A 17,427-nucleotide genomic window follows, 5' to 3' on the forward strand; every position below is an offset into this window, starting at 1 on the left:
AGTCTCACGGAAAGTTAATGGGACTTAAATGCCCAAGTCACTTCTGAAAACGGGACTTAAATTCTCAAGTAGAGCTTGTTGGGGATTTTTCAACTAAACATTTTTTGTTGAAAAATGCCAATTGGTCCAATCCAAAACTGTGTGCAGCAAGGGGCCAGTTTTGATGAATTTCCCATTTCAAATTCAAAAAAAAGTTTCAACATTTTTGAAACATCCTATTTTGACATTTTCTAAATGAAAACAATTTCTGTTTTTCATGTCAGAATGACATCATTTAGGTACATTTTTAGTTGTGTGTTTTAAAGGGCATAGGTAAAAAGGAACATTTTAATTGACCTAAACTGACATTTTATGGATTTGAGATTTTTTTTCAAGATTTCAACTTTTTGTCTCAATTCAGGACAGGAAAATAGTTGGATAGCAATTCTTCCTGCCCAGGTCTACGTCTAATTCATTTAAATGCTTTTGAAAATGTTATCCAAAGCCCTTAACCAAGAGTTGTGGGTGTAAGAGAGGGCATCAAAGCCTATTAGCTTACTCACATTTGGTTAGAGCCTCAGCTGCTGTAAACCGGCATAGATGACATTACACCTGCTGAGAATCTGGCTTATTGTCAACCGAGAAACTTTTACATGAGCAGGGTGTGATGGCTGATATTATGCAGTTATGATGAAGGTATTATGAAGTTGCTGTATCATGAATGCCCTTCTGCATGTGCAGCTACCCTGAACAGGCATGGTTTGTGGCACATCTCTGCCAGATCAAGTCAATTATGAAGGGTTGTCAGCACATGAGTAAGTCTTACCTGAGGAGAACAAAAGAGTAACTGCATCTTAGGGGAGACTAGTTTTACTTAACCTCTCTGAGGAGAGGGGGAAAGCGGAGAGCAGCAATTTACCAGGAACAGAACAAAAGATGCTAGGTGACGAATTAGGTGTTTAAATAAGGATTCACAGGGCGAAAGAAGTGAGATGTTCAGAGAAAGTTTGGGAAGGAAGAAGGAAGGGCATAGATCAACCAAGAACAGAGGAGGTGAGCTGTGGGAAGAGACTATAGGTTTTGGAACTCCAGGCAAGCTCTGCAGCAGAAGGACCTGGACGGCCCCAGAGGACACTGACCCCTGCCCAAAGAATGCCCTGCAGTAGTGAGGAAATGAAGGTGGGGAAATGTGTATAGAGTTGGGTTTTTTTATATAGATCATGTGATTAAGTAAAGAGCAACAGCATGGTAGAATTCTATGCAGAATGTCTGTGTGCGGTATATGTTACACCTACCATGTTCCCCCTTGAAGAGGAAAACCAGAAGGCTCATACCTTTGGTGGGATTCTCAGAGAGGGTCCATTCAAGCTAACAGGGAGTCTTGGTTCCAGGGCCTGGGCAGGGGAACATGAGATTTCAGCTCTCAGGAGGGAGTGTCAGACAAGGGATCTACACTCCAAAGGTGTGCCCAGGGACCCCAAGATTGGGACAATGCCTGTACAGACTCTGGAGGCTTCAGACATTCAGGGATCCAGAGGCTGGGGATACCACTTCCGCAATCTGGTGGGCTGCCTCCATGGGGATCCTGACCAGATCAGTAGCACAGTGGGAGCAGGATTTGGCACCCCCAGATGCTACTCTCCTAAATGCCTCTATGTTTCTTGTTACCTGTTTGGAGAGCCATAAAGAGATTGAACTTTTCCAGTTCTGGAGAATTGTCTGTTTGATTATTCTGCAGGGAAAGATGGCCTGATACATTTGCTGAATAAATGGTAAATCTGTGCTTTGAACCTCCCCTTAATTAGCATGTGAGCACTCCCATTAATTTCTGTGGAACTACTCACGTGCTTAAAGTTAAGCGTGTGCTTAACTATTTGTAATGGTGAGGCCTAAAAAGACAAGCAACCTATGAGGAAAAAGGGAGTATGTAATAAACATTTATAATATATTTGCTATTTGGTTTTGGCTTGACTTGTAATTAAGGGTGAGATTTTCTAAGGCATAAAGGGTAGTTAGGATTCTGACTCCCATTTACTTTCCAAGGGAATTGGGCACCTATCTGCTCTTTGTCCTTTTAAAATCTCCTTCTTTACAAAAAAAAAAAAATCACTTCCTGCAACTGCTCCCAAAGCCAAACGATAATACATTGGCTGATTTATTGAAGGCATCCTGGTACCAGTGGAACTGCTTGTCTTCTTCATAGTAGACATATACTCTGGTTTTGTAATGTAAGTTCACCTATCCATCGAACAGTGCTGTCATATGTAAGGAATGGCATGTTAATATGTTGCCATTGACAGCAACTTGTAAAAACTTTCCTGAATATAACTTTGTTTGCAGTGAACTCATTTTGCCTAATTTTGAATCTGCTCCAGCTCAGGGCCAGATTCTGATCTCATTTACACCTGTGTTAATCCAGAGTAACTCCTCTGAAGTCACTGGATATATACAGGCGGAACAAGAATCGGCTTTCTAAAGACTTGTAGGCTCATGTTTGTTAAAGAGAGATTTGGAATAAAGAAACCAGGAGAATGTGGAGAAGAAAGAATACGTATAATGAAAAAAATACAGAAGTGATCCAAAATGTGCAGTCATACTTGATTTAAACGGGTTTGTGCTGGTGTGAATGATAGCAGAATTTGGGCCAGCTGATACATGTGATATATATGGCACCCACTTGTGCCAATGTAGTTATATATGGTAGAATATATATGGGAAGGAGTGCATGGGGGGGAGGGGTATGCTTGTTTTTGGCTAGAATCACCCTTGCATTAAATTGAATTACCTCTCAGGTGGGCAAAATGCTTTGGATTAACACGTAAATGAGATTCATCAACTCAGCCCAGAGATGTGAGCCCTGCAAATGCAAGAAATAGCTTGTGAGGGCAGCAAAAACCTCAGACTCCAGGAGCCCTTGTAAAATGTGGTGGTCTGTGTTTTCTTATCCTCCACCCTTCTCCCCACACCATGGGTCCCAAATTAATTCCTGAAAAAGTTTTACTGAGGCCGGATTGCTGAGTTAATTCATTTTAAAATATGACGTCTCTTTTATGGACATTGTGGTCTGGAAAGAATGTCATGAATGCAGAGCTGGCTATGGAGCTTGCTCATGAGGAATGAACAGTGAACATGAGCATAGGCGAGAGGACAGTATGCGTGGGAAACATGAGGAGTTGTGGAGAAGGTATGCATGGGGATGAGGGGACAAGAGTTAAAGATAAGTTTCATACCATGGCGTATCTATCCACAGAAATCATAACTGTGGAATGCCCTCTCCAAAGAGAGGAGGATAATCGAGAACATCACTGCTGTGATGCACAAAATAAGACCTATTTTTAAAATAATGTTCCAACAGATACTCCATAATTCCTCAGATCTACTGCAGAAGATTATGAAGGGGATTTGAAAAACAACAACAACAAAAAGCAGTTTAGGTTACGTTGCAGAAAGAAGGAAGAAAAATGTTTCAATATGTCTGTCTGGGACTATAATTAGTTTCCTGATTTGAATATGTGCTCAGATATCATGGGGAGAGGAGGGTGGTACTTGTGATGCTGGCAGGCCAAATGCCAGCTCTTGGCCAGGCTACAGGCATTAGCTAAGAACTGACAAACTCATAGCTGGAGGCCAAATCTATTCGCCTTTGTGTTAATTTTGCTCAAAATAGGTATCAGTCTGATAAGAATGTATTTAGTGTTTAGACTCTATGAAATGCTTGTAAATTGCTGTGTGCATTAATCTCACTTGTAATGTCCATATTCCCTGCTATAAGAAAATACGTATGTTTTGCTTTATAACTTTGAAAATGTTTGCTCTGAACTTGTGAAACCAGGCATTGGAATCTCTTCCCCCTCCTCGCTGGCATAGGTGCTGGAAGTAGGGGTGCGGGAGGTGCTGCCGTACCCCGTCTTGAAGTGGATTCCAGCATATACAGGGTTTACAGTTTGGTTCAATGGCTCTCAGCACTCCTGCTATAAAAATTATTCCAGCACCTCTGCTCTCCCACCCATCAAAATTAGATGAGCCATCAAGAAATATAGCAATACGAAAGATTGGTTAATGGCCCTATTGCACCTGGGAAATGCTACATGCAAGGAAATTCATCCTGTGGACTTGGAAGCTGAATGAAGGAAATAAAACAAAGCCACAGGAAAATTTTCCATCTCTCTCTGCTGTTCGAACTCTGACAGGGCCAGAGACTCTAGACTGAAACCAGAGATTTCAATGGGTCGGCCCTGAAGGACACTTTGAATTGACAGATCACAGAACTCTGTCACTGTTAGGATTTAGATGATAACTAATTTGTGTGCATATGTTTGCTTGCTTTAACTTGCAAATAGCTCATTTATTTTTCCTAGTTAATAAACCTTTAGATAGTTTCTTACAGGATTGGCTACAGGGGTTGTAGCCTGGTGTAAGATCTGGGTATCAATTGATCTGGAGTAAGTGACTGGTCTCTTGGGAGTGGAAGCAACATGAATATTGTGCGATGCTTGGTGTAAGTGACAATTTACACTAAGTCCAGTTTGTCTGGGTGACAACATAGACTGGAGAGCCTAAGGGGCTTGTCTGTGACTCCATGGTAAGACTGTTACAGTGATCCAGGAGTTCATGGTCATTTGGCTTGGTGAAATCTAATGATAGAACGCACTACCAGTTTGTGGTGTCTGCCCTGTTTTTGACAGTCTGCCCTGAGGTAGGTACTCAGTCATGAGCCACTCCAAACAGTGTGACAGTGTTAACACATTAGATAGTTCAGAAGATGAGTGGTGATAGAGTTGTCTGTTCCATTTTATTCTGATTGTGGACATGTGAGTAGTGTAAAATAAAAAAAAAACCTCTTTATCCTCAGAAACAATGTTTTCCATCATGGTCTTCCATCCAAATGGTGACATTCTGCTGAAATATGATCAGAGGTTATGGTAGTACAAGTTTGATTGCAGACAGAAATCTTATCAATTTATAGCATCGGGCAAAATTTTCAAAAGTGCCTGTGTGACTTAGGAGTGACTTAGGCATTGAGAAGTTTAAATCCATTAACTTTAGTGAAAGGTAGGCTCCTAAGTCACTTAGACACTTTTGAAAATTTTCTCCAGGTAATAAACTGTGATTTATCTTATAGTTTAGGTGACTGCTGTCAGGATGGTTTGATGTGGTAGTAAAAGGCAATCAGCACCTAGTAGATCAATGAATATAATAAGGCCTTTCATCAAATAGAAGTGATGTATTTAGTTTTTACCTTGTGTTAAACTTCATAGCTTCTTTGTTATTCATATACATTCAGGATGTGATAGGCGTATTGGGCACGGAATCTAGTCTAACTGTCACAGAAATTATGATATTTCTCTATTTTCCTTTGCATTTCTATAAGACTATCCATTGACTTTATCACTGCAGCAAGGCATATAGGTCCAGATCTTCAAAAACAGGAGCCTGACTTTAGGAAAATCTTTGCCATGTTCTGAAATAAAATGTACTTGCCCAGCAGACAGACCACCTATGTCTGTTATAAAGCTGAGTGAAACCACTGAGGCCTGAGCAGTCTCTGGGTACGTCTACACTGCAATTAAAAACCCACGGCTGGCTCATGCCTGCTGACTCAGGCTCCTAGGGCTTGGGCTAAGGGGCTATTTAATTGCAGTGTAGACATTTTGGGCTCTGGTTGGAGCCTGGGCTGTAGGACCCTGTGAGGTGGGAGGATCCCAGAGCTTGGGTTGCAGCACGAGCCCAAATGTCTATCCCACAATTAAACAGCTCCTTAGCCTGAGCCCCACAAGCCCAAATCAGCTGGCACAGGCCAGCAATGGGTGTCTAATTGCAGTGTAGACAAACCTCTGAGCTCCCCACTGCCCCGACAAATGTTAGCAGGACCATAGGAGAGACTTGAAAGACTGGCAGAGCACAACTCAATCTGGAGGGGCAAATGGAGTTTCTAAGTCAGCTCTTCATGACAGCCTTACTGTATGGTGTTGAGGCTGAAAAGAATCACAGTGAGCTGCCGTTAGCCAGGTTATGGTGAGCCCTGTGGAGGTACTATAGCCTGAAAGTAAAATCTACATTATAGGTGGAGGGCCTTAAATAACTGCAAACCATTGCAGTCAATTACACATGACAGAGCTCGTCAGTAATTGAGGGGAAGACATTAACTCCTGCTGGATTCTTTTCTTATTTTAAAAGCGAATCCATGGTTATCTGACTGATGCATAGGTTGTGAGGCCAGATAGTGTAGTCTGACCTATATAATACAGGGCATAGAATTCCATGCACTTACTTCTGTAGAGAGCCCATGTAGAGATGGTATTTATTCCATATATCACTGCACAGACCATAGGCGCCGACTCCATGGGTGCTCCAGGGCTGGAGCACCCATGGAAAAAAATTAGCGGGTGCTCAGCACCGACTGGCAGCCAAGTTCCCCACCCCTCCCCCTATGCCTCCCGCCCGCCAGCGGCCCTGCCAATCAACTTCTGAAAGGCAGCAAGAGTTGATGTAAGCCACACAGTGCCTACGCTGATACTGTGTCGACCTAACTACGTCAACTTAATTGCTACGCCTCTCATGGAGGTGGAGTTAAGTCGGTGTAATGGGCAAGTTACATCAGTGGGAGCTACATTTGAGTGTAGACACTCACAGTATTAGATCGACATAAGCTGCCTTATGTCGATCTAACTCTGTAGTGTGGACCAGGGCTAAGCCATTGCAGGGGATGCTATAATTTGCTTTTGGCACAGGCCAGCAGCAAAACTATCATTCCCTCCTGCCTCCCAGAGCAAAGAGGAAGCAGGGAGGGAATTGTGTCTCAGAGGCGTGTTTTGGGGGCATGCTGCCTTCTGGAGCCACTTCTAGGGTGATGCACAATCTAGCCCCATGAAAAAAGAAATGGACGGGGGAAAGAAAAATCCCAAGGAAAATATAAATAGAGTGGGCCTAAGTCTACTGTTTTACACCTGGGCACCCCAGTTGAAGTCAATGGGGATGAAAAGGTGTCATTGAGAAGAATTTTGTCCACTACATATATAGTGTGCAAGACATGCATTTGTGCCAGCCTCAGATTTTGAGGGATTTCTCCCATCCCTGACACGAAGCACAGGCTTCCCTGAAACTCCCAGAGCAATCACCCTTGAAAAATACATAACTCCAAATTACAGGAAAAGGTTCTCAAATGAGTTGGTATTCCTAAAGCCTTGAACTCTATGATTTCCATCCAGCCCCATTTATATTTCTTTGGGTCAGTTTTTATTCTGCCTGCATTTAGGGAAAGACAGATGTAAAAATCCACTAAACGGCAGATGGTAATGGAAATCTATGCTCCAGAGAGATCAGGATAATGACTCTTTGCAAAGCAGGAGCAGAAGACCTCTGACCCCTGCAGCTCATCTTCTACCTCAAATGCAAAGGCCCTATATGACATGGAGTCAAAGGGGTGTTCTAATCTGGTCTAGGCCCCTTTGCTGCCTTCCTTGTTTCCTTGCCTTTCTCTGTCTTCCTGGAGCAACTTCCCTGACATCCTTTTTCTGTCTTCACCTCCTCTTTCATTCCTGTCCCCTCTCCCTAATAAATTACTGCAGTGGGATTAGGCATTGAATTGTTGTTTTTCCCCCCTTTATTTCAGCACACTGGGTTCTTCTTGTAAAACGTTCCAAATGAGCTTTATTGCAGGGTTTTCTGGTTATGCGCATTGAATTCTATATTTTAAAATAAAATTATAGACTTTATTTATTTTTAGTTAAAAATAAGCTTATAAAACTCCTCTGATATTTTTCTTCTAATATAATATGTACTGTCTGCTTTGTTTTACCGGAGTGCAAGCCTAGGAAGAATACTGCTCTCTGAGCTACCTGGATGAAAATTACATGCATGAAAGTAAGAAACCACACTGAACACCAAATGTGCTTCTTTCTCAAGCTAGAAGCAAAGCTTCATTAGCGAACTCCAGCCTTTCCCTGGGTATGTCTTTGCCTAAAACCAAGAAAATAAAAAGAGAGGGAATGGTTGTAGCTCATGCATCTGTGAAGAATCACAGCAAAGAGTACTTGAACATATGTGTTATACAGAAAATGTTATACTGAAAGTATCAGTGAAACTAGAATGGACTGACGCTGGACCACAATGCTTTAAGCCTAAGGCATGCAACCGATAGAAGGAACAGGATGGGATTTTCAAAGGAGCTTAAGCCAGGGAATTGGGAACTAACTCCCACTGAAATTCAATGGGAATTTTTTTCATTTTGTGAGTAGGCTTCTTTGAAAATCCCCAGTCCTCACTAGGTATGTGTATTATGGTAGTACCCAAAGGCCCCAGCTGAAATCAGTGCCCCATTGTGCGAGGTACTGCAGAACACCTAGTAAGAGATCATCTCTGTGCTGAAGATGGTTCAATCTAAATAGACAAGACAAAATTGTTATTTCCATTTTACAGATGGGGAACTGAAGCACAGGGTACATCTACACAGTGATAAAAAGCCCATGGCTGGCCCAGGTCAGCTGACTCAGGCTTGCAGTGCTCAGACTGTGGGCTCAAAAATTGCTGTGTGGTCATTTGGGCTCAGCTCGAGCCTGAGCTCTGGGACCCTGCGAGGGTCCCAAAGCTTGGGCTCCAGCCTGAGTCCAAACGTCTACATAGCAATTTCTCAGCCAGGAGCCCAAGCTCTGAGAGCCTGAGTCAGTAACCTGCGTAATGGTTGCTTATCCATATGTAGATGTACCCACAGAGAAACTGACTGGCCTAAGGTTACGCAGTCTGTGGCAGGCAGAGCTGGGTATTGAACCCCAGTGTCCTGAATCCCTGTTCAGTTGCCTTCCAAGATCATCCTTCCTTTCTGGAGGAAGAGATAACAGTCTTATATTTTGCATAACCCAAGAAGTGGAGGAGATATTTCTAAAAATATCTGCCTTTGCAAAGCAATAAAAATATTTGCAAAGCAATAAAAGCTCTGATTCAGAAGGGTTCCAGCACCACAAACTAGCCAGGATTTCTTGCAGTGACTGCAATCCCACAAAGTTAGGTAGGTTATAGTAAGAAACTGCAATAGATTAATGGATCCTGGAAAAGTTTGAGAAGCACTGATCTAGAGAGAGTGCAGTTGCACATGCCATCTTCATACTACTTTTTTTGTTGTCTTTATTCACTAACTTCTAGCTTCAGCCCTTGTTCTGTGAGTTGGTCTGCAGGGCAGAACCCTGTGTGTGGGCAGAGTGCCAGTGACTTAACTGGTGATCTGTGCATAGGGGAGTGTTCATGGGTGGAAGGAGCAACTTTCAAGATCAAGGCCTTAGACTGTAAGCTCATGAGGGTAATGACCTCAGACCAAAGTCATCTTACTCCACTGAAGCTAATGTAGTTACACCGGGGATTAATTTGGCCCCTGGTCCTCCAATTTTGATGCAAAGTGCAAATCCTATGGTGCTGTAGAAAAAAACAATAAAAATGGTAATGTAAAGATGGGGCAAAACCACTTTTTTTTTTTTTTTTTAAATTCCACCTTCACTAACTTTGGTGGTTATGCCGGGGGAGGGGGACCTAAAGGATTCTGGAACCAACTCACCTCTGATTCTGGTTTAGCAAACCTGGATTATACATTTTTTGCAAATTAAAAATACAACTTTCTTGGCCCAGTGTATGCTAGTTTGAATAATTGTACTGTTTTCCTTGATACTTAGGCTATTTACTCTTGCTGTCATTTCATTGCCATTTTTACTCCTGGTTTCCATTTTGCCTGGCCTAGGGGTTACAGAATTGGGAGTTTTGCCATTGACTTCAATGGGAGGAGGATCAGCGCCATAGTTTCTATTCTGATCTGTTTAGGTTCTTAGGGAAGGCTTTTCATAAAAAAACTACTGCCCTGGTGTTATTTTCTGTTTAGTCATGCTGGTTTTAGGCCCTCTATGAGGACCAACAGAACATAGCTCTCTTTAAACTGGACTACAGAGTAGAAGTATAAGCCACACAGTCAGCTGTGGACGAAAGTTAATTTTTTAGCATTAGGGATCTTTAACAGAGGCATTTCAATTGCTCAATTAAGTAGGTATAATAAGGTGGAAAATGGACCTAAAATGTGCTAACTAATGCACCTGTAGTCAAGTCAGACATCTTCCAATCCCACTTCTTGAGGCACATTTAAATGGATGGGATTTGCCTTTTTGCTTGATTCTCTGCTCAGACTGCTGAGCGCTCCTTGGGAAGTTAAAGGAATGATTCTGTCCCCTCCTGTGGCCTTCTTATATTGCCCTGGCTGAAAGAAGGTGCCATGAAGGGTGCAGAATGGCCCTCTGGGAATACCTGTTGAGTAAAGGTATTCCTTTGCTGTTAAGGCTGGCAAAGAGTCCTATGCTACTCTCCTGCACAGTGAGAGGGAAGGGATGTTGCTGGAGCACACTGCTTCAGCTCTCGTAGGCTGCAGAGCGGCCCATCGGCAACCTTGCAAGGTCACTGTTATTTAGAGCAACTCTTGGGGAAAAAGCCTGAGTAAAGGGATTGTCTGGCTATAATAGGGTTGGCAGAGCCACACTTCGCCAACATCTGGCATAGCAGCATACTAGGAGTGTGTCCAAGAGTGGAAGGGGCAGTCTCAGAGTAGGATCGAAGTAGCTACATGTCACCAGAACACTGCACCCCTGGAGCTTTAAACTGCAGTAGGGTCTGGGCAGCACCCTGGCCTGGCCCCGAATTTGGAAGCTGCAAAGATGGCATAAGGCCATCTGTGCCCTCCTGCTCCCTGGCCCACATCTCACCTCCTCTGAGGCAGCACAGAAACTGACTGTCAACCTTAAAATGGACTTCCAAAATTTTTAAAAGTCATGAGGCAAACCACAGAGTATGGAATGGGTGGGGAGGATGAAATGTCACACCTGCTCCTCAATAGTCCTGTCAAGTTGTACCACAAACATAAAGGAAACAATCTCTGTCTGAGAATTCCCTTAGGGGAACAGATGCTGTATGCCAGATTATGCTAAATGCTGACTGATACATTCTTTGTGGCAGGTTTTAATGTTGGACAAAATATTATTTTAGGTGAAATACAGAATTTTAAGGCATTTACAGTATGTTGCATGCTACCAAAAGGCAAGCAATGGCCAAAAGGCATATATTATTTTTTGCACTGCTTTTATCCCACAGTCTCACTAGTTCTCTTGAATTTCAGATCTGATGATCTCCACAAGCCTGCTCTAAGTGTGACCTGAAGGGACATTTGACTGGGGAAGGAACTGTTGTAAGAGCTCTTGCATAATCCCTGGTCTAAGCAAATTGTTTGCTGGTAATAGGCTCAGAAGCCTGAACTCCTCTGGAGATCATCTCTCCATCACTGCTGGCTGTACAGAGGCGTTAAACAAATGACATGGCATAAGAGATTTAAAAGATAAAAACCTACAGCATGAGATTTTTCTAAAGCAACAAACACTAGCCTAGCTCGGGTCCCACTGAACTTAACAGTAAAACATTTCAGTGGGTGCAGTTAGGCAAACACTGAATGCTTCTGAAAATTCTACCACAGAACCACACCTTTCTTTAACTTTTCCAGGCTTATCAGCATCAGTATAATTTCAATTCAGCTCATCCCAGTTTGAAGGCAACCCACTAGACACCTGTCCCAATGCAAGTGCATTACAGTTTATTATCACCCCTCCCTAGAGCTATACAATATTCAATGCTTTGCTTCACAAGAGAAATGTGGATGAAGAACCAAAGAAAAGATTTGCACATGGGCTCACACCCACTGAGCTGCTGACCTCACTATCAGTAGTGGCAAATAGAATTACCATATGGAATCTGTGGTTTCCAGTACAATTGCCATGTAGTGGGTGTGACATAATACATCCCTGTATTCACACTCTATAGCCTCTTGTAATAATCTTTGTACTAGGTATACATTGTAAGGTATCATTTGAAAACTCATAATCTGCTGGTCAGTATTGTCCTGATAAACTATGTGTGGCAACATTGTATGTGAAGTTATATGAGTCCCTTGTATGATGTTATTAGCACATGTTCCAAACCCCACAGCCCTGCCAAGCTGAAGTCAGGAAACAGGTCTGGCCTAAACAAAGGAATGTGTGCTTGCCTTAATTTGCTTAATAAGCAGTAAACGGAGTCATCAAGCAGAAAGGGGAAACAAAAGAAGCTCAAACGGGTGGAACCCCCTCCCCCAGCGGGGAACATTCTTCCACACAGACTCTTTGTCTTCTGGTTCTCAGCTGGAAATGTTTTTCAAGGGGGGACTGAAACTATAAAAGGAGGAGCAGATACCCCAAAGCACCTCTCCCTCCTCATCACATTCTCAGCACCTGAGAAGACGAAAGGAAACAACCCTTGGATTTGGAGGGAGGCGTCCTGACCTGAAGAGTTTGGGCAGTAATCTTGCTGGAAGCATACGGTTAGAAATTTTGCTTGAATCTAACATAATTTGTTAAGTTAGGCACTTGTGTTTTTCTTTCTTTTTCTTGTAACCATTTCTGACTTTTATGCTTCATTACTTGTACTCACTTAAAACCTCTCTCTTTGTAGTTAATAAACTTGATTTACTGTTTTATCTAATCCACTGTGTTTAAGTTAAAGTGTCTGGTAACTTCATTTATCATGATAAGCTGGTGCATGTTATTCCCCTAAAGGAATAGTGAACTTAATATTTCTGGACTGTCTGAGAGAGGGCTGGACAGTGAAGGAGATACATTTCTGGGGGAAAGTCCGGGACTGGGACTGTGTTGGGGTCACTCTGCAGTATAGCCAAGGCTGGTGAGAGCCAGGGTGTGACTGGCAGCTGCAGTTATACAAATGCATCTGGGAGTGACCTGTATACTGGTGGCTATTTGTGAGCAGTCCTGGTTGAAGGCTATAGCAGCAAGTCATTGCTAGGCACCCCAGGACACAGGGCAGGGATGACACAGCCCCCACTGGTCTGGATTGTACCCTGGTATGTCACCGTAGATGAAATCCTTCCCCCACTGAAGCCAATGATAAAATTCCCATTGAGCATGTATTGGCTTTGCTGTGGGTATCCCCGCATTTTAAGCAGCCCTGCTAGAACGGCATCTCTGAGGAAGTGACGTTCATTAGGATGAGAGCTTTGCCGGAGTACACAAATTGCTCATGCTCAATATAACTAACACGATCTCTTCACATTTCAAATATGTGTGTAGGGTCAAATAAAACATTGATTTTTTTTTTACCTTTATAACAATGATTCAGATGTTCTCTGAGAGGGTTACACAACTGTTTTTTGCTAAATAACTCTGCCCTTTGTAGGGAAAGGTCACGTTTTAAAGTAATAGCCATACCGTGAAAGGTAACAGCGTAGGGCATGTGAAACAGACAATGCTAGAATAAAATGTATGGAGGGAAAAAGTGCTTGTGGACCTGAAATTCAATGATAAATTCCTGTTGAATTTCCATGACAATGGCTGTTCCATTTCAAGCAGTCTCCTAACACGTGGCTGCATGAAGTAGCTCCTTTGCCTGAAGTTTAATTAAGTGCTCATTCATTGCTATATTTTCTGTTCATCAATAATGAAACTGCAGAACAATGAATGTTAATACCAGGACATTTTGCAGATACAGGTGAAAGCAACCTTTCTTTTGTAATATTAAACACCAAAAAAGACTATAGCGTTCCCTTTTTATCCCTCAGTGCCATGAAATTAACATCAAAGATTAGAAAATGCAATTCAGTCCTTCTGGCAAGTGGTTACTGAGAAATGAGTTGAATAGAACTCTGTTCTCATTACATAAATTATAATCTAACAAAGCCAAGCAAGTTTTATTTAGTCTCGCCCTCCCATTTCGAGAACTACGATGGAAGGAAACCCTTTGCAAATCCAAAGAGAATGTCCATGCTGCAAATTTAGTCACAAGGCCAAATCCTGTTTGTCTTACTCATGTAAAAAAATTGCCAACAGTATGCGGCGTGTGGCCCACTTTGTATGTGTGCTTTCATGATGATTCTAATTGAAGCTGTCAAAGTACAGGTCTAGGCTGGAAAGTGACTCTGTAAAAATGGCATTGCAGGGTTCCCGATTTAAAGTATGCTGTTAAAATATAAAGTTAATATTCCTAACTGCCAGCACTGCAAATTCAACCTGGGCTCTGAAAGAAAAGGTGGGATTTTCCATCCCATTCGTCATGAGCAGTAATAAAGATTCTGCAGGCCAAATTATGACTTTGGTGTCCGATTCAGACCCCTCTAAAGTCAATGAGGTCTTTCCAAATCCTTTGAGGATATGGGCCTCAGTGTCACCTGTGGAGTCCTGTTGCCTTCAGTGACTTTGCACATGTATAACTAACTGGAGTTTTGCCAACAGTGCTGTTGCTGATGGACAAGAAGGACTGGAAACTGGCTCATCCTCTCCTAGCTGGTTTGGTTTTACTGTGCTAATAGGAGTAAAAGGGATTACAATTTATTTTAGATATTAAAGTCAGCTGATCTGACTCTACACTCACACAAGGAGCAGGTTTATTGACTCAGATTGTGCTATTTTTACAGTGACATTTAAGATGTCAAATGCATGTTAAATCCTCTTGAGAGGTTTGTAAATTCACCTATGCTGTTCCTTAGGGTATATCTACGTTGTAATTAAAAACCCATGCCTGGCCCATGCCAGCTGACTTGAGCTTGTGGGGCTTGGACTAAGGGGCTGTTTAATTGTGGCAGGGTCCCAAAGCCCAGTCTGCAGCCTGAGCCCAAAGGTCTACACCATAATTAAACAGCTCCTTAGCCTGAGCCCTTTGAGCATGGGTCAGCTTCCACAGACCAGCTGTGGGTTTTTAATTGCAATGTAGACCAACCCTAAGTTGTTTGCACTTAGTTATCTATCCGGTGGCTCTGAGCTGAGAAAGATGCTGCCCAATAATTTCACTTACAGGCCTTTATTTCACATAAGAGATGAATAGTTCATCATTCTGACAATGTTCCATTTTAGTCACTTTTGGGAATTGTGACAGGGTCAGGCCAGATGGCTACAGGAGAGTGATAGAAGGTAGATATATTAGCCCCAGATTAAGCAGGTCCTTTTTCTCTGAGTAAAATAATGGGCTATTCCAGAACAATCAGGAAGTTGCTGGAACCAATTAAGGCAGGCTAATTAGGACACATGGAGCCGATCAAGAAGCTACCAGAATCAATTAGGACAGGCAGGCTAATCAGGGCACCTGGTTTTAAAAAGGACCTCACTTCAGTTGGCGAGGCGTTGTGTGAGGAGCTCGGAGCAAGAGGTGTGCACGAAGCTGAGAGTGAGAAGGCGTACTACTGGAGGACTGAGAAGTACAAGCGTTATCAGACACCAGAAGGAAGGTCCTGTGGGGAGGACAAAGAAGGTGTTGGGAGGAGGCCATGGGGAAGTAGCCCAGTTGTAGCTGTCACGCAGCTGTTACAACAGACACTGTAGACAGTTGCAATTTACAGGGCCCTGGGCTGGAACCTGGAGTAGAGGGTGGGCCCGGGTTCCCCCCATCCCCCCCAACTCCCTATTTGATATAAGAGGTGTTGATCTGGACTATGGGTCCCACCAAGGGGAAGGTCTCTGGCTTGTTCCCCGACCCATTAGATGGGCCAGCAGAGACTGCGGGCATTGTTCTCCTCCTTTTCCCTATGCTGGCCAGTGATGAGGTTAGCCAAGTGAATGGCAGGTTTGTGCCACTAACAAAAGGAGCCAAACTGAGGTCTGCTATGAACCTCTGAGGTAAGCAAATCCGCCAGTAAGCGCAGAATCCACCAGAGCAGAGGAGGAACTTTATCATAGAATCCACTAGCCTTAATGTGAAAGGGGTACTGAACCAGCATAAACCATGATTTGTAATTTGGGAGGTCCTGTAGAACACATTTTACACATTTCATCTTCTTGAATCTGATAAAAGAGTTTGACTGTGTGTTCACACCAACCTGAAAAACTCCAGCTGTTGGCTCCTGCATAAAACATAAAATTATGGGAAGATTTAGTCATGAAAATCTGTAAATTTCATCTCAGTAGGGGATAAATAATAGTGTCAGGATGCACTCTGAGGGCAAACTTGACATTTTATACTTCATATCTTTGGTGATCGGGAACAGCATTTTATGATTCTTGATTTCCTTGCTCTTAATTGGTGCTTTCAATATCTCGCCCTGAAAATAGGCATCTATCAGCATGTGCATTTCATCCCCTGCAATGTTTAATGTAATCAACTGTTACAATCCTGTCTTCATTTTCTGAAAACAAACATCCTCTCCAGCATAACAAATATGAAGAAATATTAAAATTTAGCCCTTCTCATGTGTACCATGTCTTTTGAAATTGCCTAATTAAAATGCAAACTGAAAATATTAAGCTTACCCTTTGAAATGATCAGAGGTGTGCATGTGACCCTACTTGGAACAGTGCATGCAGCTCCGGACTCAGCTGCACAGAAGAGAAAAGGTGGATGATCAGATGGCTTCTAGGAAGAATGATAACAGACCTCTATCTTAGAGGTCTCCCTCTATTACTGAATGCTGATATGGGAGGGGCCAGGAAGTTACCTCCTCAAATATTTCATCAACATGCCAAAGAGAACTGAGAATGTCCTGCTAAAGAGAGGCACTAGGGTGACCAGACGTCCCATTTTTATAGGGACAGTCCTGTGTTTTGGGGGACTTTTTCTTATATAGGTGCATATTACCCCCACTCACCCCCTGTCCTGTTTTTTCACAGTTGCTATCTTGTCGCCCTAAGAGGCACCTATGTTGGTGTTGCTTTCATTGGCCCAGCTCCTCCAAGGTAATTTATTTAAATGGGAATTAGTTACCTAAATGCCTCTGATGATCTGGGCCATTTTGCCTGGGACCATGTACCCAATTATAGATACCATTTTGGCCAGCTCTCCCAATTTTTATCATGAGCCCCCTCACCTTAAATCCTCCTCCAGAGCTTGTATGAAAATCCCAGATTTTATTTTAAAAAGTATGTTTCTAGCCCCAGGGTTGCAGGGAAGAGCTTGAAATTGTGCCCCAGGTGCACTGTAAAGGCTCAGAAACCAGCAGACAAATAGAAATAATCTCACCGTTGTGTTTGTTTGTTTTTTAAGCCACGCCACTGATTTTTGAGGCCTGGCTCATGGTTTTTGAACATTTGGTGATGGCAATGATGAGAGATGTTGCTGTAATATGGGGACTTTTGGAACTTTTCCCCACCTCTGAGATGTGACACATCACTCCTGGCTCCATAATGGAAGTGGGAGTATTTAGCTTTGTTTCACAAGTGAAACAGCAGAGAAGCCAAGGTAACTCTTAAGAGTGGGAAACAAACCCCAGGAGGTGGCCCTTTTACAGACATACAGAAACCATATTCCTTCCCTTCCCTGGCACCTTCCATTCAAGAAACTCAATCACTACCCACCTGTTATTGGATTCACAGCTATTTCACACTATAACTGCATAGCAGGAGGGGATAACCATAGCACCTTGGCCTGTAATTCAATTAGAGACTCTCTAGGCTCTAACTGAGC

Source organism: Caretta caretta, chromosome 2 (assembly GCF_965140235.1).
Source record: "Caretta caretta isolate rCarCar2 chromosome 2, rCarCar1.hap1, whole genome shotgun sequence".
Classification (NCBI taxonomy): Eukaryota; Metazoa; Chordata; order Testudines; family Cheloniidae; genus Caretta; species Caretta caretta.